Source organism: Lissotriton helveticus, chromosome 8, assembly GCF_964261635.1.
Source record: "Lissotriton helveticus chromosome 8, aLisHel1.1, whole genome shotgun sequence".
NCBI lineage: Eukaryota > Metazoa > Chordata > Amphibia > Caudata > Salamandridae > Lissotriton > Lissotriton helveticus.
In genome coordinates, this window is record NC_136069.1 from 734661201 (window position 1) to 734685811 (window position 24611).

The 24611-nt window shown below is 45.5% G+C and overlaps 1 protein-coding gene across 1 annotated transcript in view; it reads left to right on the plus strand.

Moving 5' to 3' along the window:
- The window catches only part of COL4A1 (collagen type IV alpha 1 chain), a 594749-nt gene that overhangs the window by 130569 nt on the left and 439569 nt on the right, over positions 1 to 24611 (plus strand). The window lies entirely within an intron of this gene.

Genomic DNA, 24611 nt, shown 5'->3' on the forward strand with positions numbered 1-24611 from the left:
TTGATGGCAGACGGGCTGAGGTTTAATGAACTCCAACGCCTCTGCTATCAGACTAGCGGAATGTGGTCGCATGGAGGAGCGATGTTCCTGCTGCCCCCTTGTTCCTCCAAAATCCGTGAAATCTGGGGAAAAGTCTAGAAAGCATGGGAACACATGGCAACCAGAGAAGTGTTTCAGTCCTCTCTGATACAAATTGAAATCATTAAGCATTTAGTCTGTTGCCAGAAGTTTCTACCTCCTGCGCAGGGCTGTAAAAAACAGTTACATTTGTGAAAATGAACCTACCTTTAACCAGTAGCGGCTGCTATGGGACATTAGTGGTGAGGCGGAAAGTGGGGGAGCGGGTTAAAAGATAAAATCACTTACCTGCTGGCCGCCGCCTCTCCTCCGTCCTCTTCGGTCGATGCAGGAAACAGGAAGCACACCGGCTCCCAGACTCCCCTAAGCCAATCACGACACTGCTGTCACCAGTATGACAGCAGCGTCATGATTGGTCTGAGCGGCCTGGTTCGGCCCTCAGACAGGGATATGGGAGGCTGCGCATGTTCTCCATCTGGCTGTCCAATACAGCGGGGTGGAGAACATGTAAGTGCGCATGACTGTTTGGCCGGCCTGTCCAAATATCAAAACCTGACAGTATTGAATTATGTTGGTGATTTCTAAAATGCTTTGCTGCAACTAAATAGGCCATGTAGCACTGCCGAGTCTTGTCCATTTTAATTGAAATTGAGACATTCTTGCTTGATTGGTAAAGTGTGTTCAGAATTCGCATAATTTGCTTTTGTATAATAACATCAAATTTCAGGAAAATGACAGACAGTTTGATGCAAAAAAAACAAGTGCTCAGCTTCCTGTTGTTTGCATTGTTCTTGAGTTTCTGCGCTGTAATTTTAATGCAAATGTAAGCGTATTTTCATGAAATAGGATAATGGTGTAATATTGGGAATGTCTTGTAACAATCAAAAAATGAAATTCCCAAAATTATGCAAATTACGCTGGTGTAATTACTTTTTTGCCTGGGCCTAGTGGTTGTTAGTTGCCGCGCATATTGTGAGTGGAAAATTAAGGGTTGGGCTCTATACATAGAATGCTTTCATTGATTAGGCGTGTCCTACTCCAGGCTTAGGTATCAGTTACAACTGAATATTGAGGCCTTCTTCACAACTGAATTTTTCATTGCTTAGTTGTAGGAGTAAGACAACCTTACTCAAGGAAGCAATGAGTAAATAAGTCTTACTCCTGGAAATTCTTGAACCAGTTACACCTGAGACTGGAGTAAGAATCGACTACTCATAAAAAATGCTTTGTGTGTCCAGCTGAAATATTCAAGTATAGCTCACAGCTAAGGTCCTGCTTACGAGTTTGACGTTGCGGGAGCGGGGAGGCATGCCTCTGCCCCGCACCGCCAAACTCGACCGCTGCCCGCCTGCCAGATTTTCATGTTGTCTGACCGGCGATCCTTTGGCATTCCCACGGCAGCCCCTTTGAAAAAGGCACACAATGGGAAGGCCAAAGCAAGTTCCTGCACGGCATAGACTGTTAATTCCATGTCGTGAAGGAACTGGGTATGCGTGCAGACAGGGAGGGCATACCATGTGCCCCCCCCCCGATGCATCCCCATGACCTGAGGAACCGGGGGCCCATGGGGGCCCTTAATTTCCTCACCACCAGCAGTCTCATGGCGTGAACAGCGCCATGAGACCGCTGGCAGTGAGGAAAGTCTTAATATGCTTAGTAGGGCTGCAGTGCCGCTGCTAAGCAAATTGCGGCCTCAAACCCACGCACCACCGCCTGGATCCCTGGCAGTTGTGGTGGTCCCATGGCGGTCCGACCGCCAAAGTTGTAATTCGGCGTTTAGACCTCCGCCGCGCCGGACCACCGCAGCACATCTGGTTTGGCAGTAAACTCGTAATCTAGCACTATGTCTGGAGTAAGACATGTACTACTGCGAAAAGGTTGGTGAACTCGGCCTAGTGTACGTGAGGTATATTTATGTCGCAGAGAAGATTACTGTTGTTCTAGCTGGGCTTTAGTAATAGATAACTCCTACGTGCCCAATCACCCAGGTTCGTTTCTTTTACACCCAGACCCAGCTTAACGAAATTATCACACAGTGCAGTGCAGCAGCCACAAATGTCGCGCTGCCTCAGAAGGACAGAGCAAGAGAGTGCCATCTTTACAGAGATATGTCACTCTCCTGCCCTGTCAGTAACGCCGGCGCAGAAATGTGCTGCCGTGCGCCACCCACACAGCTTTGCACCATAGTGCAAGGGTGTCTGCGTGAGTCCAGCATAGGTGTTGTACTGGAAGGATACCCTTTCAGTAGAAAATACCATGCCTGGGCTAACTTCAAAACTTTCCTCAACTTGTGTGTGTGTGCTGTACAGTGCAGCACACATGCAAAGTCAGAAAAGAAAGGAGAAATAAAAGCATTTCCCCATGATAGCGCCTGGTTGAAGTAGGCACTATGTTTTGACACAAAGTCCTGTCTACATTTTTTTGTAAACATGGTTTTGCATCAGAAACCTTGGGTGGTTGCATGGGTATGCCCGTGCACCACCCATGCACCCCCCTGCCACCCCCTCTGGCGCTAATTAATGCAAAGCAGTACTATATGCAGCTTTGTGCTACTTTCATGTGATTTCTCCAGCGTAAAACAAGTTTTTAACTCAGGAGTCAGAACAGTAAATGCGTAAAAAAAGTTTTACGTCGATTTGCACTGCAAACATGGGGCTAAATCTTATTATATACCCCGAGAAAGGTTGTTCACACGAACAGTGGTGACACCAGTCATGCTTTCTGCTTGAACTGGGCCCCATTGCAGCTCAGAGCTGCAGGAATACTGTAAAGATGAAAGCTTCCAGATGTTTCGCTGCTGGCACGCTGTCAGAAGCGGATGGGATTTCCTTTCCATGTTTCCGCAGGTGCTGGGCGCATTTACGTCACAAGCTGCGCACTGCTCCAAGTTCATTGCGTTCTAGAAAGCCAACCCCGGTTATTACAGCTCCCTGTACAATCGCGTGGTACTTAAGGCGCCCATTGTTCCGTTCTGGATTCCATACTACAGAGCATCTGCGCAGTTCCAAAGCCGGCGCGGAATTGCAATTGCATATTTAGGCAAAACTCGACTGACACATTGCCAAAGAACACGTGTTCCACATAGTCCCTTATGGGGAATATTTATGACAGCTTGTGTGTATTTATTGCAAAGGAATGTACTAGTGTGATCACAAGTAAATACATGTGTATTCTAAAATTGTAATGTAATTGGGAACATTCGATGCAAGGCAATGCAGGGTCCTAGGTAAAAAGGCATTTTTCCGTTTGGGCGTTCGACCTCCCTTAAAAACAGGGCACATTTGGTGATGTTTGGTGCCCACTTCTGTTCCCCCAATAAAGCATGAACCCTCAGAACGTGTTGACTGCCCCAGCCTTACTCACCACATTTATCAGGCCACTTTGCAATTCACATTCTATGAGAAAAGGGCTAGGTTGGTGGTGATGCAAACTCACTACAGCTATGTTCCTGTGGACCAGTGGTGTAACAAAGGCCCCCGCTGTGCGAGGGCCCCCCAAGCTCCAGGGCGGCCACTCAGCACAATACCTTGGCTTTAGAGCTCCTGAGTGAGCCCGGGGGGGGGGGGGGGCGGGGGGGGGGCTTTCTATATACTTAAAATTGGGGGGGAGCTCAAGTTTTGTTGCAAAACTGCAGCGGACGTGTGATCACCAGCTTCTTTTTTACAAAAATAATACCTGGCTTAGGTGTTAACTTTCTGGGTGTCAGTATTTAGTGTTTTTAAGCTTAGCCAGAAAGATGTTCTTTATGTTTGTGTTACAAATGTCTGGTTTACCCATGTTGTATTTGTAAGCAGCACATTCATCAGACTATTGTTATAGGGCACAGCCAGTCGAGTTGCTTAGAAAGCTGTTCGTAGTTACCGGCACTGGCAATCAGCTAGAGCGCTCAGTTTAGTTTGTTGAGTGTCAAGTTTTGTGTCGCACAGTGCAGCACCAAGTGGCCAGGGCTGGACTGGCCATAGCGGGCACTGGGCAATCCCCCGGTGCGCCGCACAGGTGGGAGCCGGTTTTGGGCCCCTGGAGGCCGTTTTTGTTACAGGGCCGTTTTTGCAGCATTGCAGGGCCGGACTGGAAATCACAACAGGCCTGGCAAAGAGCTCGGCAGCACCTCCAACCCCCCCCCCCCCGAGCACTTTACCACTTTACCAGGGCCGGTTGTCGTTTCCAGTCCGGCCCTGCAAGTGGCCCCTGGTTCTTACAAAGGTTTCACCCACATTAAGGCAACGCAAGGCCTGTAACAGAAATACTTTGGTCTGATCAGTGGCGGCTGATGACATGTCAAAGTTGCGAGGCATAAAAGTTGGGGATGAGTAGCAAGTGAAGCGAGCGAGCCCTACTGGGCTCGGATATTCTGAGTGACTCTCCTCCCTGAGAAAATGTTGAAAAAAAGGGGCAAATGCTGCATTTTAAAGCAAAATTTAAGAAAGAATTTCGTGAGAAAGCAAGACGGTATATAAAGCATGTGTGAATGTGTTGTCTTGTTATTAGTACGTTTTTCCTAATAATTGAGCTGTGATTTTTTTTTCCTCATGGCATATTGTCAGGTTTACTATGAACACAACCCTCTGTCAGTAAAATCGTCTCAGAATAGCGAAGTGCTTTGATTTTACAAAATAAATATTGTAACTAATTAAGCAGGAAGCCATTTCAATCCCCCTCTCTGGTGCAAAGCGTTTTTTCTTGGGGACAGTCTCATCTTTGTCAATTTTAAATCTTTTGTCTGCATTACCCTCTGACTCTTTTTCTCTCCCCACAATACGATTTGATATCATCTGATAATTATAATAATGATATAAATACATGGAGATGTCTGTTGGAGGGCGTAACTATGCATCTCAGTGAGGAAGCACCGCAATGACAGACTCAGGGTACATCGTTCATCACTCAACCTCCAGTACCTAGTACCTCTCAGGCTCAGCCACCAAGCCCCAGGACCCACCTTGCTATCCCCATAGGGTAAAACCAGTCTGTGTCCTCTTGAGATCTGACCGTGTCACTCAGGGTACATCGTTCATCACTCAACCTCCGGTACCTAGTACCTCTCAGGCTCAGCCGCCAAGCCCCAGGACCCACCCTGCTATCCCCATAGGGTAAAACCAGGGCTGGATGAACAAGACACACATGAAGAAAACATAACAATTCATAAAATTGTGCAATCACTGGTGTCTACCCAGTTTTTTTTAGTATTTCAGCCTCTTAATGAAAACTTTCCTAGTGAGTATGTAACTTCTCTCCTAATGGTTTGTTCCTCCAATGTCTTCTCTGTAAACATATTTACCTAAGGTACTGTAAAAAAGTCGGTAAGACAGCTTTCCTGTAGCCCTGGGCTGTCCAGAGAATGTTGCTTCTCCCCCCCCCTATCAAGTCGGTAAGGGTCGGCTTGACCATCTTGCAAAAGAGGTCAGATGGAACCAGTGGGCTTGAACATTGATCCCGTTTAGGCCAAAAGTATTGTGTTTTAATGAAGCATCCATGAAAGAAAATGTTTCATTTGATTGCTAAAATTGATCTACAAACGGTCTTTGCTGGATTTGTGCTTATATTTCTTGCTTTTGATCAATGCATGGAAAAAGATGCATCAGATTGAAAAACTATCCCCTGTACCCATGTCCCTTCCTGTGTTGGGTAACCTGTTCCAGTTGAAAGATGAACACATTGTGAAAAAGACTCCCAGATGTTTCATCCTTTGTTTCCCCTGTGCGACTAGCCACTGCTGCTTATTATTCAAAACGGTATTGCTGTTGCTCTTCTTCGCTTTGGTGCTTTTATGGTACCGGTTGTTGCCAGAGCGTCACATGGTAAACTTTGATAAATACTGAAACTCAAAGGGCTATCCCTGGAATGGTTTGTGGATAAGAGTACTACTACCAAAATACAGTATTCCTATCACATTCACTCACAGCAAACACTAATTGTCAAAATCACTGGTCACAAACTAGATCATAACGTTTACAGTCTGTTTATTAAAAATTGTATTTGTTAAAATTTCAGTAAGAATTCTATTGGATTCTACTGAAAACATTTAGCATAGAGACATCTCATAACATAAAACAATTATTTTTAAAAAAAAGCATAGTACGATTACATATATACAGCACATTAAAGGAGAAAGACAAAATACATTATTCAAATCCTCCAAATTAATCATACAGTATATATCAAATCAATAGGAAAAGAAAACACACAAAACCCCCTATCTTCAATAGAGCAATTGATGTTGCTACAGATTATCCGATTCAATAGCCTTTAAATAAATACATTGAGACTTCCAGTATTACGAAATGAAATATCTCTAGAGTCCCCTTGGCTTTGTTTGAATTCTGTATAGTGAAGTGCGTCGACGCGTTTCGGTGTTAGAGCCCGCAGATATGGTCACACCTTCATCAGGACAATTTATATTCGTTTGGGGTCATCAAGTTCAAAAGACCGGTATCCTTTCTCTTAAGTGTGTGGGATGATTATTCCTTGTATTCAATGGTTCTCACATTCCATCATATGTTATTGTCAACTAGTCATATTTTTCAGGAGACTCGATATTGAATCGTTTCTCCAGAATGTTTCAGTCACGCCTTTCTAATGAGGGTTCCTTATATTATTAAAGACACCTCCTTCCCCGTGGTTTCACTTTGCTTCCGGACTGCCAATCGCGTCCTGGTGCAATCTAGTGGAACTTGATAGTTTCTCTCGTTTAGTTGGCTTCTTCACTCCCACGGGTACGTCTCGTCTCGTCTTTCTTGGAAACCCTCATGAGAAATGCGTGACTGAAACATTCTGGAGTACCAAATCGGTAGCCTGTAGAAGTAAAAGAATAAAGAGCTGCATATACAGTCTTTTTCTTCAAAAAGAAACGGTTCTCTGAGTGTAGTGGGTGGAGTAGGGGGGACTTGAGGATACAAGGAAGGAAGAAGAAAGAGTAACATGCCAGGAGAAAAGCCAATCAATAGATTGGTTGAGCCTGTAGATAGGAGCCCACCTTTTTATGAGCCCATGAACAATGTCAAAGCGCAGTCCTGTGATTGGTCACACATGTTGAGGCACTGGGCAGTCTTAGGCATCAGGTCAGAGGCAGAACAGGTGTGCGGTATCGCGAATAATGCAGAAACCGCCAAAGAGCAACTCAAGATGCAATAGGGAGGGGTTAACGAAAGCCCTTGGTTAATTGTTTGTCTTTCAGAAGCCTTTTCAAACAATAGTTTAACCATCATCATCATCAGTAGCAAAACTTTTTTCAAACGTCAGAGACATCTATAAAAACTCAAAGAATTAAACATTAAAATAGGTACCATGCAAATTCATTAGATGACTATGCTAGTATCATACAATTATATCACCATACAGAATTAAGACGACTAGGATGCGCCCGACTATCAGTCGTTAACAAAGCATACTCTTTCTCGAATGTACGGCTTCTTTCAGACAGGACCCACACTAAAGCAGACGTCCATATTCACTAAAAGATGCAAAAACCTTAGTTCTACTTTTCATTGACGGAATTTACATTTTCTCAGCAACGGGATTAACATTTCCCTACTAAAATTAGATTACAACGTGCAAAAGAAGTTCAGTGACGTGTAGAGAGATCTGTCCTCACAAGGACAGTTACTCATGGGGACATCCTTGTGAAACCCCAGCGGAAAGCAAAGCATATAAAAAATTGTCCCAGCAATGGTTTAACATAAAGCAGAGTAGAATTATAACAAGTTATGATATAATTGAAACTTTTCTTGGTACCAAGGAGCAGGTTTTGGGCTGTAAAAAGGACACAAGTAAATGACTCAGTTGAATGTTTGAAATACAGGAAACATACCTAGAAGAGATGTTGCAAAATTCCGTAATCTGAGAGGTCATGCCGAGTGGCAAAGGTTATTCTTCCTCAGGTTCGTGACATTTTTTAAAGTTTGAATACAAATGGGGAGAAAGGAATTCTCTCTGTATGGATTTGTAGAGAGAAAATCAACAGAAACACGGTTACTAGGAGAATTATCTTGAAAAAAGATTTTTGAAAAAACCTTCTCCAGCAAAAACCTTTTTGTGTAAACATTTTCTCGCTCAAGCAGATGGTGGTGAGACAGATGAACTCTGCAAACGGTGCCAAGTGCAGCTCACCAACTTTGAGGGGAAAATGTAAAACTTCGCCCACCCCTGGTTATGACCATCAGGACCGGACTGGCCGTAATGGGCATCGGGTATTTCCCCAGGAGGCTGGAAGGATGTGAGGCGGTTTTATTACCGGGGGACGGTTTTGCAGCAGTGCTGCAATATCCCCCCCCCCCCAGTAACAAATGCAGCAGTGCTCGGGCAGCTTTAGATAAGCAGAAGTGCTTCGCACATCCACCCTCATCCCGTCCCCCCCACCCCAGGCCGGTCTGATAAAATAGCCACGGCTGAATTGTGTTCTCAGTCCTGCCCTGATGAAGACCCACACTCAAAGTATGAGCAACATAACTGCATATGCTTTCACAAAGTTCATTGTTAAAAGGAAAAATAATGTCTTTTGGTAACTATGTGATGGGCCTAAATGTAAACCTCATTCAAGAAATTGAGAATTATAGACGTGCTCCTACCTTAAAATACAACAAGCATTCTTATATGGATGAATAATGCCAATTGTGTCTCAGTCCTTAATTTGTTCCATAAAAATGCTGCCAAATGTTGCAACCAGATGTCCTTCAGAAGGTCCTGGCTCAAACAAGAAGTGTTTTTGCTTAAAATCTCAGAGGACTTGTATTATTTCTCAGCGCTCTGGGCGTCTGTCGGAAACAATGTACTTATTCCATGCTGTGATTAGGAACATGTGAAGGTTTAGGCTTTACCCATGAAGTCGGACATTCTTCACCCTTCTCAAAGACAAAAGAAGTATCTTGACTTTACAGAGCAAAGTTTAGACCACCTGATCCTCAAATGTGATGATTTCCTGCAGCCGGATGTCCCACCCAGCAATGGCAGGACATTTTGTGGCAGAGGGTTGGCTTGGAACTACATGCTTTTATGCTGAGAGGTCTGCTGGGATGAAACTGCAGGTGCAGCATAAAGTATGGCAAGCAGTCTTGCACATGTGTTCTGTGAGTCCTTGAGGAGACTGTGGACTTCGGTTCCATGCACTGCAGCTGAGGCGCTCCCGGCCGTGAACGTCAGCGTAATGTTTTAGCCACTACAGCAGTCTTTTTTTTTAAACATTGTATTTGTCACTCTTTGTAAAGTTTGCAAAAAAAGTATGTGAAGTCGTGAAGATCTGCCTGTCACCTGCATGATGTTAGTTAAGAATTTAACTTTTGGCTAACTGTTACATGAATCTTTACTCGAGTTAGAGTTTGTGTGTTATAAGTTAAGGTATGTCCACCTAGTGGTAGTGTCAAATGGAGATTGCACCATTCATGGCAAACATATTGTGAATATCTTGCAAAAGAATACTCCTTCAAACCCCATCATCCATAACTTTGTATCAGTGTCTCCAGCGGGAAAGAAAAGTAGGCGGCACTGGGTTTTCTGTCACCAGCAATCGTTTTAATTTCTTAATTTTACATAAGGTGCAAGAAAAAAAACAATTGATCTACGCGTTTCGGCGTTAGCCTTCCACAGAATCACAGAGTTTCATGGTATAGAGTGTCAATGTAAAAGAACAAGCCTTTCCCCATTACCAATAAAAACAAAGATATAGATAGATAGATAGATAGATTGATAGATAGATAGATGCACGCGTTCTACATACAGAAAGGTGCTTGGTTTAGCCTCCTTTGAAACAGGTACTTTTAGCTGTTGGCTTGAGACATTGTCAATCATATCTTGGATCAGCCCACAGGAGTATTTTGGTCTCTCCTTCTTTTCACTGGCTATTTTTATTAGAATGCACCCTTTCGTCTCCACTGGAATGCATGAGGAAATATTTTATATCTGAAAAGTGCATCTATGCCATGATACATTAAAATTTTATGTCATCCATGCATGTTCTACACAACTCAGTCTTTATTGAAAAGTGCTGTGTGCTACAGCAGCAACAAACAACATGGTGATGGAAGGAATGCTTGCATTAATCTTGAACACCGGTGATCGCTCAGTGTCGCATTTTAGTCCATTGCTTTTTCACCCACCTTAGACAGAGGCCATCTTATGCAAATCAGTACTACCCTGCTTTTCACCTACTTGGGCCTCGTTCCAGTCCATTTGACCCTAGTGAAGAGGCCAAATAGGATGGAACCAGTCTTGGGCTGCTTGTGTTTCCTTCAAGATGGGGCCACATCTGGCAGTTTTGGATGGACTGTTCCCAAATGGAGCTAGATAAACACTTATTTATATAATGGGGCCCTTGACTAGAGTGGCATGGCGGGTGAAAAATGCTTGACTGAAATGTGTCCCCAAGTGATCACCAGTGGCTCAGCCTAATTCTAGCATGTCATCCTTCACCTTGCTGTTTGTTCTAGTTATGCAACCAAGAAAGTTATTAGAGTGCTCCCTACAGTGGTGGGGAGCACACAGTGTTCTTTATATAACCCTCACACACCAAAAGGACCCTTGGTGTCATGCTTCATCATTGCGGTCTTCGCACCCCTCTACGGGATGCGGCGTACTACTAAGCGACGACTACGTGGGAGCACTTTTGAGATTTTTAACTATGTGTGGGGTTGTGTATGCTCATAAGTGAGTGGTGGGTTCCAATAGGTGAAAAAGAGTGAATATTAAAAAATACCTGGCAAGTGTGGTCTAAAAAACTTTAATGGGTCTCCATGTTGGCACTTTTAAAAGGGTGATTTTGAGGTATTTTGTATACTAATGTACAACACCTCGTGTGTGCGTCAACATGTTTCGAAGCTAGGCTTCTTCTTCAGGACGGGGTGCACAGATCCCCACCTTACTCACGTTGTTTATAATTGTTTTGGCGTACCTAAAACTATGTTCTAAAAAGTGGCTAATATGTGCCTACTTATGTATTCATTGACGTCTACATTGAGACCTTGCTGTCACATTAGTATTTAGCATCATGAGCCTCCAGAACGGCGGGGTTGTAGTGCTTAATAGCACCTGCTGCAGGAGAAATCCAGCGCTGTACTGACCCCAACCGCGGCTCCGTCGATAGAACATAGTTTTAGGTACGCCAAAACAATTATAAACCTATTGGAACCCACCACTCACTTATGAGCATACACAACCTCACATGCAGCACACATAGTTAAAAATCTCAAAAGTGCTCCCACATAGTCGTCGGTTAGTAGCACACCGCATCCCGTAGAGGGGTGCGAAGAGCCCAATGATGAAGCATGACACCAAGGGTCCTTTTGGTGTGTGAGGGGTATTTAAAGAACACTGTGTGCTCCCCACCACTGTAGGGACCACTCTAATAACTTTCTCAGTTGGATTCTTTTTGTTTATGTAAATCTGTTCAGGGAAAACGTATCCACCTCTCTCTCTCCTCTCCCTCTGTGTTATATTGAGTGTTCTAGTTATACAAAATCAGGCATTTGTTAGTGTTTTATTCAGCTCTCCAGCACCCGCATCAAAACTATTGGTTGTAGTTAATGCTAGTTTATTTTATGGAAAGCACTTACATTGGAAAAAGTATATATACTGGAGCACTTAACATCTTTACTGCATCACTGCAACATCCTAAAACAGAATGAGAATACTACTTAAAGCACTGCTTGACAGCCATGTTTGCACTACAGAGCTACATCAATGCTTTCTGGCTACAGACGAGTGGGCCGCCAAGCAGAAACCAGAGAATGGCTATTGGCAGGTGAATTACTTCCCTTGTGAGGGGATGACGTTTTTATCTTGAACTTTGACCTCGCTTCTCATGGATGTTTAGCTAGCAGAACATTAAAACATAATAACCACATACCAAAGTCAGCACAGAGATGATTTCTATAAACACCCAGTCCAATCTGATACCTCCCTGTTCTGTCTGCTGTAAAAAAGTGTAATTCGCTTGAAATAACACGAGCGGATTGCTGCGATAAAGGGTCCGTGACGTACAACGTGCTGGTCACCCAACTCCTTGTAGAGAAGATGGCACGCGCTCTGCGTTGGCCCGGAATCAGCAGTTTGTTCCTCAGGGCCACGCGCAGATGTATTTCCTATGTTAGCTCGCGACGCGCATGGAATTCACGCGAGATAAGGAAACAGAACTTGGCCGCACCTTTCATGCCCCTATTTGGTGAGAATGGAAACAGTGTTCACTAGTACCACCTGTTCAAAATACAGCGCCGAGGGCAGGCTTAGTAATACATTTCGAAGTAAAGTTTTATATTTGCATTTTCGTTCGCTAGCACAGAGGAATGACGTAAAACGCTACCGCTTGAAAAATGGAGTGGTAAGAAAAATGGAGATAGCAGCATTTTTCTACTTGGCAAAAGTCAGTCTCATTTTTATGTTCAGATAAAATGGGATGTATGCATATTTTCACATAAATGCCAAATATTTACACCCCCGATTATCAGGACACTGTCCTTTTTGGGAAAGAAAATACTTGGTGCTTAACCCTTTTCACATTCCATAAATATTTCTGATGCCTATATTTTGATATTTGACTTTGGTTGAACATGCCTGCCTATTTCAGTATAGTAACAGTTCTAACATATCAAGCAAGCCGGGCTGAAGACGGCTGGAATGCCAGAAACCGGTCCTCGGAAGCTTGTTTCCGGTCCAGGGAAGACATGGCTTGGCAGTTCGGGCTGGACTGGTCCCATGAGGCACAGGGTCAGACTGATTTGCATATAGCCATGTCTGAACTGGGGTGGCAGAGTGGGCTAAAGAACGGTGATGGATTAAACCCAGATCTTTTGACTGGGTGTGAGTGCTTGATTGATTCAGATGCTCCGTCCATCACCACCCCCTTTTGTACCGCTTTTGGCTGCCATAAGTGTGGCAGGGTATGCTCAGACGTGAGTCCCTTGCTCACTTTGCCACTGGATTCGTGCAAGCCGGGCCGAAGACGGCTGAAATGCCAGAAACCGGTCCTCGGAAGCTTGTTTCCGGCCCAGGGAAGACATGGCTTGGCAGTTCGGGCTGCACTGTTCCCATGAGGCACAGGGTCAGACTGATTTGCATATAGCCATGTCTGAACTGGGGTGGCAGAGTGGGCTAAAGAACGGTGCTCAGATGTGAGTCCCTTGCTCACTTTGCCACTGGATTCAAGCAAGCCGGGCTGAAGACGGTTTCCGGTCCAGGGAAGACATGGCTTGGCAGTTCGGGCTGGACTGTTCCCATGAGGCACAGGGTCAGACTGATTTGCATATAGCCATGTCTGAACTGGGGTGGCAGAGTGGGCTAAAGAACGGTGATGGATGTCCTCGGAAGCTTGTTTCCGGTCCAGGGAAGACGTGGCTTGGCAGTTCGGGCTGGACTGTTCCCAATGAGGCACAGGGTCAGACTGATTTGCATATAGCCATGTCTGAACTGGGGTGGCAGAGTGGGCTAAAGATCGGTGATGGATTAAACCCAGATCTTTTGACTGGGTGTGAGTGTTTGATTGATTCAGATGCTCCGTCCATCACCACCCCCTTTTGTACCGCTTTTGGCCGCCATAAGTGTGGCAGGGTATGCTCAGACGTGAGTCCCTTGCTCACTTTGCCACTGGATTCAAGCCAGCCGGGCTGAAGACGGCTGGAATGCCAGAAACCGGTCCTCGGAAGCTTGTTTCCGGTCCATGGAAGACATGGCTTGGCAGTTCGGGCTGGACTGTTCCCATGAGGCACAGGATCAGACTGATTTGCATATAGTCATGTCTGAACTGGGATGGCAGAGTGGGCTACAGAACGGTGATGGATTAAACCCAGATCTTTCGACTGGGTGTGAGTGTTTGATTGATTCAGATGCTCCGTCCATCACCACCCCCTTTTGTACCGCTTTTGGCCGCCATAAGTGTGGCAGGGTATGCTCAGACGTGAGTCCCTTGCTCACTTTGCCACTGGATTCAAGCAAGCCGGGCTGAAGATGGCTGGAATGCCAGAAACCAGACCTCGGAAGCTTGTTTCCGGTCCAGGGAAGACATGGCTTGGCAGTTCGGGCTGGACTGTTCCCATGAGGCACAGGGTCAGACTGATTTGCATATAGCCATGTCTGAACTGGGGTGGCAGAGTGGGCTAAAGAACTGTGATGGATTAAACCCAGATCTTTTGACTGGGTGTGAGTGTTTGATTGATTCAGATGCTTCGTCCATCACCACCCCCTTTTGTACCGTATTTGTAATTCCTACACCAGTTCTGCCTGTATGTACTCTCATGTGGCGAGCCGCGGGCCACAGAAAAAGTCACTCTGCTTTTTACTGTTATCTCCAGCTTCCCAATTCATTGCTGGAAGTTGAAGCCGCAGGAACAGAGGAGGAGAGCTGGAGTTGGTGGTGTCAGAAAAGACCATGGGGATGCAGTTCTTGTGTTCACCAGAAGGCCTACCAACATCACGTTGGCCTCAGTACTTTATTTGTAAAACACTGAGGGGCATATTCGGTGCAGCGCTGCAAGCCATCTTACTGCGTGGAGCTGCGTCATTAGGAAAGTGCAGGAATGTGTTGCATTTACAGCAAAACTTTGCATCTCTGTGCTTTCCTCTACGATGGTGCACAGTTGGTTGCCTAGAGCCTAAGCAGGCACCCTTGCACCATGGTGCAAGGGTGCCTGCGTTGCAGGGATGATTATTTTTGAGGAGTAAGAGGCACCTTCCTGCACAAAAACAAACATTGAGGGCGTTTTCCTCTTTCTAAGTGTGCTACAGAATGCAGCTCACATAGAAAGCAAAAACACAGAAAAAGTAAGGGTAGTTTCTACTCTTTGTGCCACTATAACGTCTCCCCCGGGGAGGCGTTAGAATCTGATGCATTGCCAGGTTTACAAAACCTTGTAAATCTAGGAATACGTCAACATCTATGGGTGTTGCGTGGGAACACCCACACAACACCCATGGAACGCCATTTTCACGCAGAGTAATGCATAAAAGGGGGCCATATTTACAAGGCCATGGAAAACCACACAGGGTAGATTTGTGTGGCCTTGTAAATATGGCTCAGCATTGTGCTCCCTGGAGCGTCAAAAGAATTAATACTCCTGTGACACAGGGGCCTTATAAATATGCCCATTACTTCTGGTGCACAAAGCTCTGCTCAGAAGCCCACAGCTTGCACCATTAAATGATCGTGCTCCGAAAACAAAGACTACGAGGAAGAATTTTTTCTAATAACCCATGCACATCCACTGGAAAAAAGTGCAGTTCACTGTCAGGGCTGGGGGTCCAATACATTACTTTGCAGATTGAATTTTCCTTGATTCTTCTATTGTCTTTTATTTGTTTAGTCATGCTTATGCGTTTAAGTTACAGTAATTCAAAGTCAACAGTATCCTGCCTTTACTGCAACTAGAATCATATTTTCAGGGAAACTACATAAAAACGTAAGGGTTCTAAGTACAATTTCCTGAAAAGAAACACCCTTACAGTTACATTAAAATTAAAGGCGATGGTTAAACTTCAAATTATTATTGCAAGCATTTAGCACCCACGTTTAGGTAGTGGAATATTTGCTTTTTTAATTTTGTGGTATATACTTACATTGAAAAGTAATCATCACATCAGCTGCCAGACCAGACCTATTAGTTTTGCCAATGCTTGTTTATTTTCCTAACCGTCATATCATCTGTCAAACTAGACCTATTAGTTTTGCCAATTTTTATTTATTTTGAATGTTAGAGGTTGTTGTCTGCCAGAGGTAATCTGCTCTCTCAGGTGGGTTATGAAGTGGAGGCAGTGCAGTGGACTTACAGCTAGATTCATGAAGCCAAATTGCGATCGCAATAGCTGTGAATTCGCAATTGCGATCGCAATTTGACGGAAAGGAATTCATGATACAGAAAAGTCCAAAAAGGCGAAATCGCTAAATAAAAATTGCGACTTCTCAAATAAATTTGCAGAATCCTGGAGGATGGGCATTTGCGAATCTGAAATTGCGAGAAACCATGGATTCTGCGAATTAATTTGCGAAGTCGCGAAACATTCGCAATCGCCATTCATGAAAAATCGCTAAATGCGAAAAACCAGAAAATCGCAAATAGCGACGCGCAAATTAAGAAGAACACAAATCAGGTGGTAACCAGTAAGGACATTTTTTTTTCTTCAAAAAACGGTTAACAAACTACCAACAGGTGCAGGGCTGACCAAACACATTTAAGGACATGCAGCTGGAGCCTGAGGATTCTCACAATGCCTGGACTCTACATGGTGGTGAGGCGGCGAAGGCTACAGCGAGCAGCACGGAACAGACGGAGGATACAGGAGCGGATATTCCGCCAGCGGGTCACCCTTCTGGGCCAAACCAGGGAGCAAATTTATGCTAAGTACCGCCTGAGTGGGGCTATGATCATCAAGCTTATCCGGGACCTAGACCCCCTGATGCAGCACCCAACAAGGAGGACCAATGCCGTGCCAACACATGTGCAGGTATTGTGCTGCCTGCACCTCCTGGCCTCCGGAAGCTTCCAGGGGATGGTCGCTGTTGCAGGGGGGATATCCCAGCCCACCATGTCCCGCTGCCTAAGGAGTTTCCTGCATGCTATGCTGACCCGGCTACACCACTACATCTCATTCCCCACGAGCCCACAGGACCTGAATGAGACCAAGCTACAATTTTACAATGTAGCTCAATTTCCACATGTCATAGGATGTATTGACTGTACCCACATCCATATCTGCCCACCTGCAGAAACGGAGTACATGTACCGCAACCGAAAAAGCTACCACTCCCTCAATATCCAGATGGTGTGCAATGCAAAAACATTCATCACGGACATTGTGGCACAGTACCCGGGGAGCACACATGACTCCTTCATCTTCAGGCACAGCGGCATCCACACACGACTGGCCAGGGGAGACTTTGGGGAAGGACACCTACTAGGTAAGTACACATGCCCCAAAATTGTACACTGTGATCATGTAGCTGCGCAGAACAGGCACTCACCCTCTGCTCCTTTCATTCAGGTGACAGCGGCTACACTCTCCGTGAGTACCTACTCACCCCTTACCTCAACCCTGTAACACCACAACAACGGCGTTATATGCAGCACACATCCACACTAGGTATTGTATTGAGAGGACATTTGGCCTGTTGAAAAGCAGGTTCCGCATACTTCACAAGACTGGTGGGGCCATGAAATACGAGCCAGAGGTCTGCTGCCGCATCGTGGCCGTGTGTGCTATCCTTCACAACATTGCTACCAAGCGCAGGATCCCTGTTGACATCTCTGGCAGTGAGTCGGAAGGGGACAACCACCCACCTGCACATGTGCGTCACGCACGCGGGGAGAATCCTGCAGAAGGACACAGGCGCCGTAACCAAATCTGCATGAACTATTTCTAGTGCACCCACTCCCCACACCCATTACTTAACTCATGCATGACGACATTAATAATGACATGAGTCAGATTAAGTTAGTCAGAATATTTGTAATTGTTACAGCACAATAAACTTGGCATTCTGCAAACTGGTACATGAATGACATATTGCGTCATATGTCTGTTCTTCAGGAGGGGATGCTTGTAGCAGCAGCATGGCCCCTCATGTAAATGTTCTATTGTTCCATTCCGCCTCTGGGCAGATGCTCCCAACCTCCTTTCTACATCCTCCTCCTGATTAGGCCGTGAGACAGCAGAGGGCCTGCGGCTGCGGCGGGGTGCTACCACCGGTGGAATGGACTGGCTGCTATGGCTGGATGTAGCCTCACTAGTGTCGTCAGCCCCCCCCCCGCCTGCCCATGCCCGTTAGCCTGCATGCCCTGCACTGCTGTTGACACATGCTCCAGAGCTCTGGCGACGTCCTGGCAGCACTGGACCATTTGGACCTGCATGGCCAAGGAGCGTCGCGAGATCTGGGAGGTAGCGTTCCCAAATATATAGTTGGACCGCGTGTATGCTGACAGGCGGGTCAGCAGCTGGCGGTGCCTGCGGCGGTTGAGAGTCTGGTGGCTGGAGATGGCCTGTGTGTTGGCCTCCATAGCAGCTGTCATCCTCTCCATGCGGTCTGACATAGCAGCTGTCACCCCCTCCATGCGGTCTGACATTAGTGCTACTTTTCGGGCAGTCTTGTTAAGTTGGAGGTGGATTGCCGCAAGATGACGGGCCTGGGTCTGATGCACATGTAGCATACGGCGCTCAATGGAGAGCCCACATGGTTGCACGTTTTGTCCCCTGCCAGCGCGGGAATTGTTAGTGCGCTGCACCCTCACCAGTCCGCTTGACTGGCTCCTCACAGCCGCAGGGGGGCGGGTTGGTTGGCGAACGGCTGCTGGTGTTGCAGGCCCCACTGGTGGTTGTGTGACGCGCAGTGGTACTGCAGCGCCTGGTGGCAGAGGGGTGGCACTGGCCACAGGGGCAGGTGGTGTAATGACAGCTGGTGCTGCAGCTTGCCCTGATGGTCCGGGCTGTGGGGATAGATGTGTGTCTCCCTCTGTGTCATCCGTGATGTCCTCAATTACCAGGGCATCGCTGTCTGTGCTGGGGACTTTTGCGCCACCTGTGATGTAAAGTGGACGTTGATTAGTGACATGTTTCTTACACATTTAGGCTTCCTACATGCATGCAGACTACCATTCCCTGACTGGCTGCAGGATTGACTCTCACTTAACATGTCTGGCTTAATGGGGCAAGATGGTAATTGTGGTCAGACTACATGTCCCACAATGCAATAGCGCTTTAGTGGGGTGCTTTGGCAGCATGACTGGGGTTTGATATGGGATGCTCTGGAGTCATGGACATTGTTAGGGGACAGGGGGTCGCAGTCGCATGGCACTTACCTGGTGTGCCTTGGGTGGGTCGGGAGGAGTCCAGCTGGGTCACACCCTCGCATGCCTGTGGATTTATGGTGTCCTCCACTCGGTCCTCCAGTGGTGTGTTCGGTAGGTCAGTGGGTTCCCCTCCACCTGTCCCCACACGCTCCCCCAACCTCTCCGCAATCTTCTCCTTTGACCGCCCTCTGAGGTCATACCAGCGTTTTTTTAGCTCGTCCACGGAGCGCTGGACCACCCCCACAGAGTTAACTTTAGCGCGGATGCGCAACCATAGCCGCCTTTTATCGGCCTCGGGCACCCTTCTGGACTCTTTACCGAAGAGCCGATTGTAGTCCTTGCAGACTCCTTCAATTAGAAATTCGAGCTCCTGCTCAGAAAATGTTATTTTCCTCTTTCTCCCACTGGAAGATCCACCTGCAGCTTCTTGTGACATGCTTGCTACTGGGGTGTCTCCTGTTTTATTCCTGTAGGCACACTGGAGGGGACCTCTGATGATGCTGCTTCCAGTTCAGGCTCTCACTGCTGAATGAGGGTGGAACCTGCCTACTTCCTGGTTGTGATGTCATCACTGTCCTCAAGATGCGACTTCCCGTTTTTGCAATCTCGCAATTAGCGAGATTGCAATTTGCGATTTCGGTAATTGCGAGATCGCAATTTCAACACGGGTATCGGCCTATTATTCGAATATTAAGCGATTTTTGGGGACTCGCACTCGGCGATTGCGGCCAATTGCGATTCGCTTTTTTTTCTCATAAAAATTCATGAATGCCAATCTGCGATTTCTTAATTGCGATTCGCTTTTTCTCGCAATTTAGGAATCGCAGAATTTAACATTGATGAGTCTAGCTGTAAGTGTTCTGTTCATGGCAAAAAAAGCTTTGATTCTCATTTGTATTCACCAGGTATGTTGTTGTAGGTGATGGAGCTGAGCACATTAGGAAACTGTGAACTGTGCTGGGTGTGGTAGTAGGTAGTGGAGCAGGACTTGCAGAAGGTGCAAGACAGGAAGTTTATATATCTCGGTCAGTCCGCACGTGGCGCTATGTAGCATTGACCAAGGAAAAACTGGGGCTCTTTTTGGAAGGTGGTGGACCAAGAATGTGATTGCATTATTGCCCTGTGCTGCAGGTAAATGATGTCTTAGGGCTTGATTTAGATCTCAGCAGACGGGTTACTCTGTCACAACGCTGACTGATATCCCGTCAGCCAAGATATAAATCCCATTATGTCCTATGGGATTTATATTTCAGTGTACGGGATATCCGTCACCATTGTGACAGAGTAGCCCGTCCGCTGAGATCTAAATCAGGCCCATAATCTTTGGCTCGTTTTTATTTATGAGACTTATTTAACAGCAGTTTTTGCCAGAGACAGTAGGCAATAATACTTACATAATGTATTAATCATTGATCTGAATATGTTTGAACAACACAATGTGAACTTAATATCCTTTATATTCTCCTACAGCCAGCTAGAGTCAGAGCAGCAGAGTTGTACTGAGTGAGTTAAGGCCACAAATTCTAAGGGGTTCCTTTTGCATGAAAAAAGGGTGTAATGTGATTGCATCTGGAGAGTGAGAAACTTCCTGAGGCTGGCATTGGACACATAAAACCTCACAAAGCCCATTCATTTCTTGGTCTAAAGCGAGGGAGAAACAAACTTGTGGATCTGGAACTTTTTTCCCTTACATGTCCATGCTGAGTTGTGCTTAGTTTTATGTGCTGCAGTAAGGACACAGTGCTCTATCATCTTATGTTTTATGAATGTTGTTACTGTAAAATGAAAATGGTATGTGAAGCAATGCGTTCTTTCTAGCACTAAAACCTTCGGACAATCGAATCTTCGTTTGATGATTGTATCATAGAAAATTATGAGTTTGAGCTTTTCATCTCAATCTTGACCACCCAGCATCAATAGTAGAACATTGTCCTCAATGAGGAAATTAAATAAAAAGTTAAATATGAATTATTTTTTGCCTATTTTATCACTGATTTGTTGTAGTGAAACTACACTCAAATGAGAGCACCTTTTAATTAGGCTTGGTTGGTGGGGTATAGATTTTTTCCAGGGTGGAAAGAAATGAGACAAATATTTTTTAGAATTTTATTTACATTGTAATTACATCTTTGTTGATTCAGTTAAAGAATAATTCGTAGATGATGATGCTCTTATGCAAACATACAATATTACAAAACCCTTGTTTTATGCACACAAATATGAAAATTAATTCTTGTCATCCATTATTACAAAAAGGAAGATTTGGCAATGGAAAGAAGCGCATACAATATAGTTTACCTTTTTTCCAATAAAAGGTATATGTGCCTATTGGGTGGCATTAATATAAAATGAAGGTTTGTTCATATTAACCACGCAATGTGGGTATGATTATCAAAATGCAAGAAAAGAGATTTGTAAAAAGCGGGGAAGATACTCAGGTGATTTTGATTGATTTTGATTTTACATTTTGTAAAGCGCAGCGTATGCCCAAGGGTGTCTTGGCGCTGGAATAGCCTGGAAACTAAGGTATCAACTAGAAATTTTACTTTGTATGGCTAACTATTCTTGAACAGCCATGTTTTCAGTTGACTTCTGAACGACATCAAAGAGTTACTGTTTTTAATCTGAACGGGCAGGGAGTTCCAGATCTTAGCCGTCCCAACAAGAAAACTCCTCCCCACCCCAGCGTAGCTGCCTGTATTTTGGAATTACCAGTAAGTAAGCATCTGCTGATCTTAGATTTCTGAGAGGGACATATTTCCTGAGATGTGTTCTAAGATAGCGGCGTCCTTTCCCCTGTAATGCCTTAAATGCAAGACACTGAGATTTGAATATAATTCTTTTCCCCACCGGCAGCCAGTGGAGATCCTTCAGTCGATTGGTTATTGATTCGTGTTTAGGGATATTTAAAATTAGTCTTGCCGCTGCGTTCTGCATCCGTTGAAGTCTAAGCAGGAGCTGTGCCTGGAGTCCTACATACAGAGCGTTTCCGTAGTCCAGCCGTGATATAGCTAGTGCAGTTACCACCGTTTTAAGAGCGTCCATAGGGATAAATGGACAAATCTTTCTGAGGATTTTTAGAATACCCCAGAAAGTGGAGATAAGTTTATTAATTTGACCTTCGAAGGTCAATTTTTGGTCAAATATGACCCTCAAATTTCTGACCTTAGAGAAAGGTACTGGGCAATCGCCCAGGTCGCCGGGCCACCACTTTGGGGACCAGAAGGGGGTATTGTTGCCTAGTATCAGAACCTCAGTCTTATCACTATTCAATTTGAGGCAATTATTCTGCATCCAGGCGTTAATCTGCAGCATACAGATATTGAAGCGTTCAGCCGTCTCCTCAACATTATCTGATACCGAGATCACCACCTGTGTATCATTGGCATATGATACAACCGAGAAGCCGCATTGTTTAATAATTTCTGCCAGCGGGGGCCACATAAATGTTAACAAGAGTGGGGCTCAGCGATGAGCCCTGAGGCACCCCGCATGGTAGCTCAAAAGACTTCCAGATCCTGCCATCCATTTCTACCGAAAATGATCTATTCGTTAAAAAGGATGTCAGTAGTTTAATTGCAGTGTCTTGAAATCCCAGTTTCATCAGTCTGTCAATCATAATTTGTTGATTGACCGTGTCGAAGGCCACCGATAGGTCTAATAGGATCAAGGCGGCCTTCTTTCCCTCATCCAGAGATTTCCTTAGTTCTTCTACTGCCATCACCAAGGCTGTGAGGTGCATGTTGTGTCGTATGGGCAGTAAAAGGCATCTGAATGCTAGTACTAATTTGTCAAGTCAACTAGAATCTGGGCAAAATACTCACTTTGCCTCACATCTATTAACTACACAGCTCTGAAGTCCTTAGAAATAGAGTCACATTATTAATGTGGCAACAGCCCCATAAAGTAGTTGAACAAGGGAAACACCTGGTGGAAATTTAAGTTGAACACTTACAGCCCGATTACGAGTCTGGCAGTCCGAGTACCACCAGACTCGTGGTGGCGCAGTGGTGGCGGATCCAGCCACCGCCACACCGTTGGTCCGACTACCTCATTACGAGTTGGGTGGTCAGACTGCCCTGGGACCGCCCACGCCACAAGGAAACCCCCGTTCCCTGAAGGCGGCGTGGTGGTCAGAGGTCACAATATGCTTGGCGGGACCAGCGTAGTCCCGCCAAGCATATTGCAAGTTTCCTCACCTCCAGGGATTACATGGTGATTCCTCTGTCATGTAAACCTTGGAGAAGAGGAAACAAGGGGGGCCTACAAGGCCTCCTGTGCCTCCTCCCTTTGTGCATTGACACAGGGGGGCATAACATGTGCCCCCCCTGTGTGCATGCACAACATTTCCTGCACGGCATGAACTTTCGAGTCAATGCCATGCACGAACCTTGTGAGTCGTTCCCATTGCCGTGGGTTTTTCAAAGGCACAAAGCCTTTAAAAGAGGCACAGTCATGAGAACGCTATGCCGCCAGACGAACAATTAACTTGTAATCTGGCAGACGGGCGGCAGTAAGTCTCAGCAGTGCTGGGTGCATCGGTGGAATACCACCCACCGCACCGCCAAAACTTGTAATTGGAGCCTTAATATTGGTTTCTACTGTGTACAGGTGCAAGGAAATGGTCTTAAAGCCTTTAAACTGCTATGAAGAAAATTTTTGTTGTTCCGAGTTATCTTTTGGAACTAAATATTTGTGTTTAATGATGGCAATTGATTATAATTCAAAAACAATGAGGAGAGTTAGGACTGTAAGACGGCCGTCTATGTCCCGAACTATATATTGTTAAACAAAAGAAGACGGCCAGCAGTAACCTACTATCTGATGTTTGTAATGAAGTGGCACCTCTTAGGTTTATTAATAAAACCCTCACACACCAACCTGGTTGGTGTCATGCTTCATCATTGGGTTCCAGCCAGGCAGCCGAATGCTACCTGGCTGTGCTGCGACACCTGATTTACAGTGGAGTGGGTTGTTTTGAGGTGATGTGATGTGCGGTTATGAGCGTGAATTTACTATTAAAAATACCTCCAGTGAACTACCATTTATTTTTATTCTCGGAGCCCTGGGGTATGATTGAAATCAATAGGGAGTGGACAGTATATTCCAGTTACTATGTGTAGCTGTATATAATGTCAGATGGTCGACATGTTTCAGCCCTAGGAAAAAATGGGTCGGCTTTCTTCAGGACCTCTCCAAAAGGTGAGTATTAGTGCAAAATTAGTGAGTGGTAAAAAACTACCACGTGTATAGCATATTCAAACTCGCGCTAAGGAGTGTATATCATGCACAGAGCACTGCCCATTCAGTGTCCTCTTGAAAATGTAGAATGCATTTGTCCAGTAATAGATTTTCTAATCTTGTCCCGGGGTTTGGGGGAGTAAACAAAGGTATATGGTGCCTTCTAGTTTCAATATTTGTAATTTGAAACGATCCCGCTTCATGACCTATTTGGCTTCCCCCACCGTGGTAGTTCACTGGAGGTATTTTTAATAGTAAATTCACGCACATAATCGCACATCACATCACCTCAAAACAACCCGCTCCACTGTAAACCAGGTGTCGCAGCACAGCCAGGTAGCATTCGGCTGCCTGGCTGGAACCCAATGATGAAGCATGACACCAACGGTTGTATGTTCTTACAACGCATTCTGTTGCAACGCATGCCTTTACCACTCATGCGCTACAACGGAATGGTTTTTTATGCATAACCTTTTCCTCGATTTCTTCCGTGGTGACGTCGGACGTCGTTAAGAGGAAGCGGAAGTTCCTTTCCGT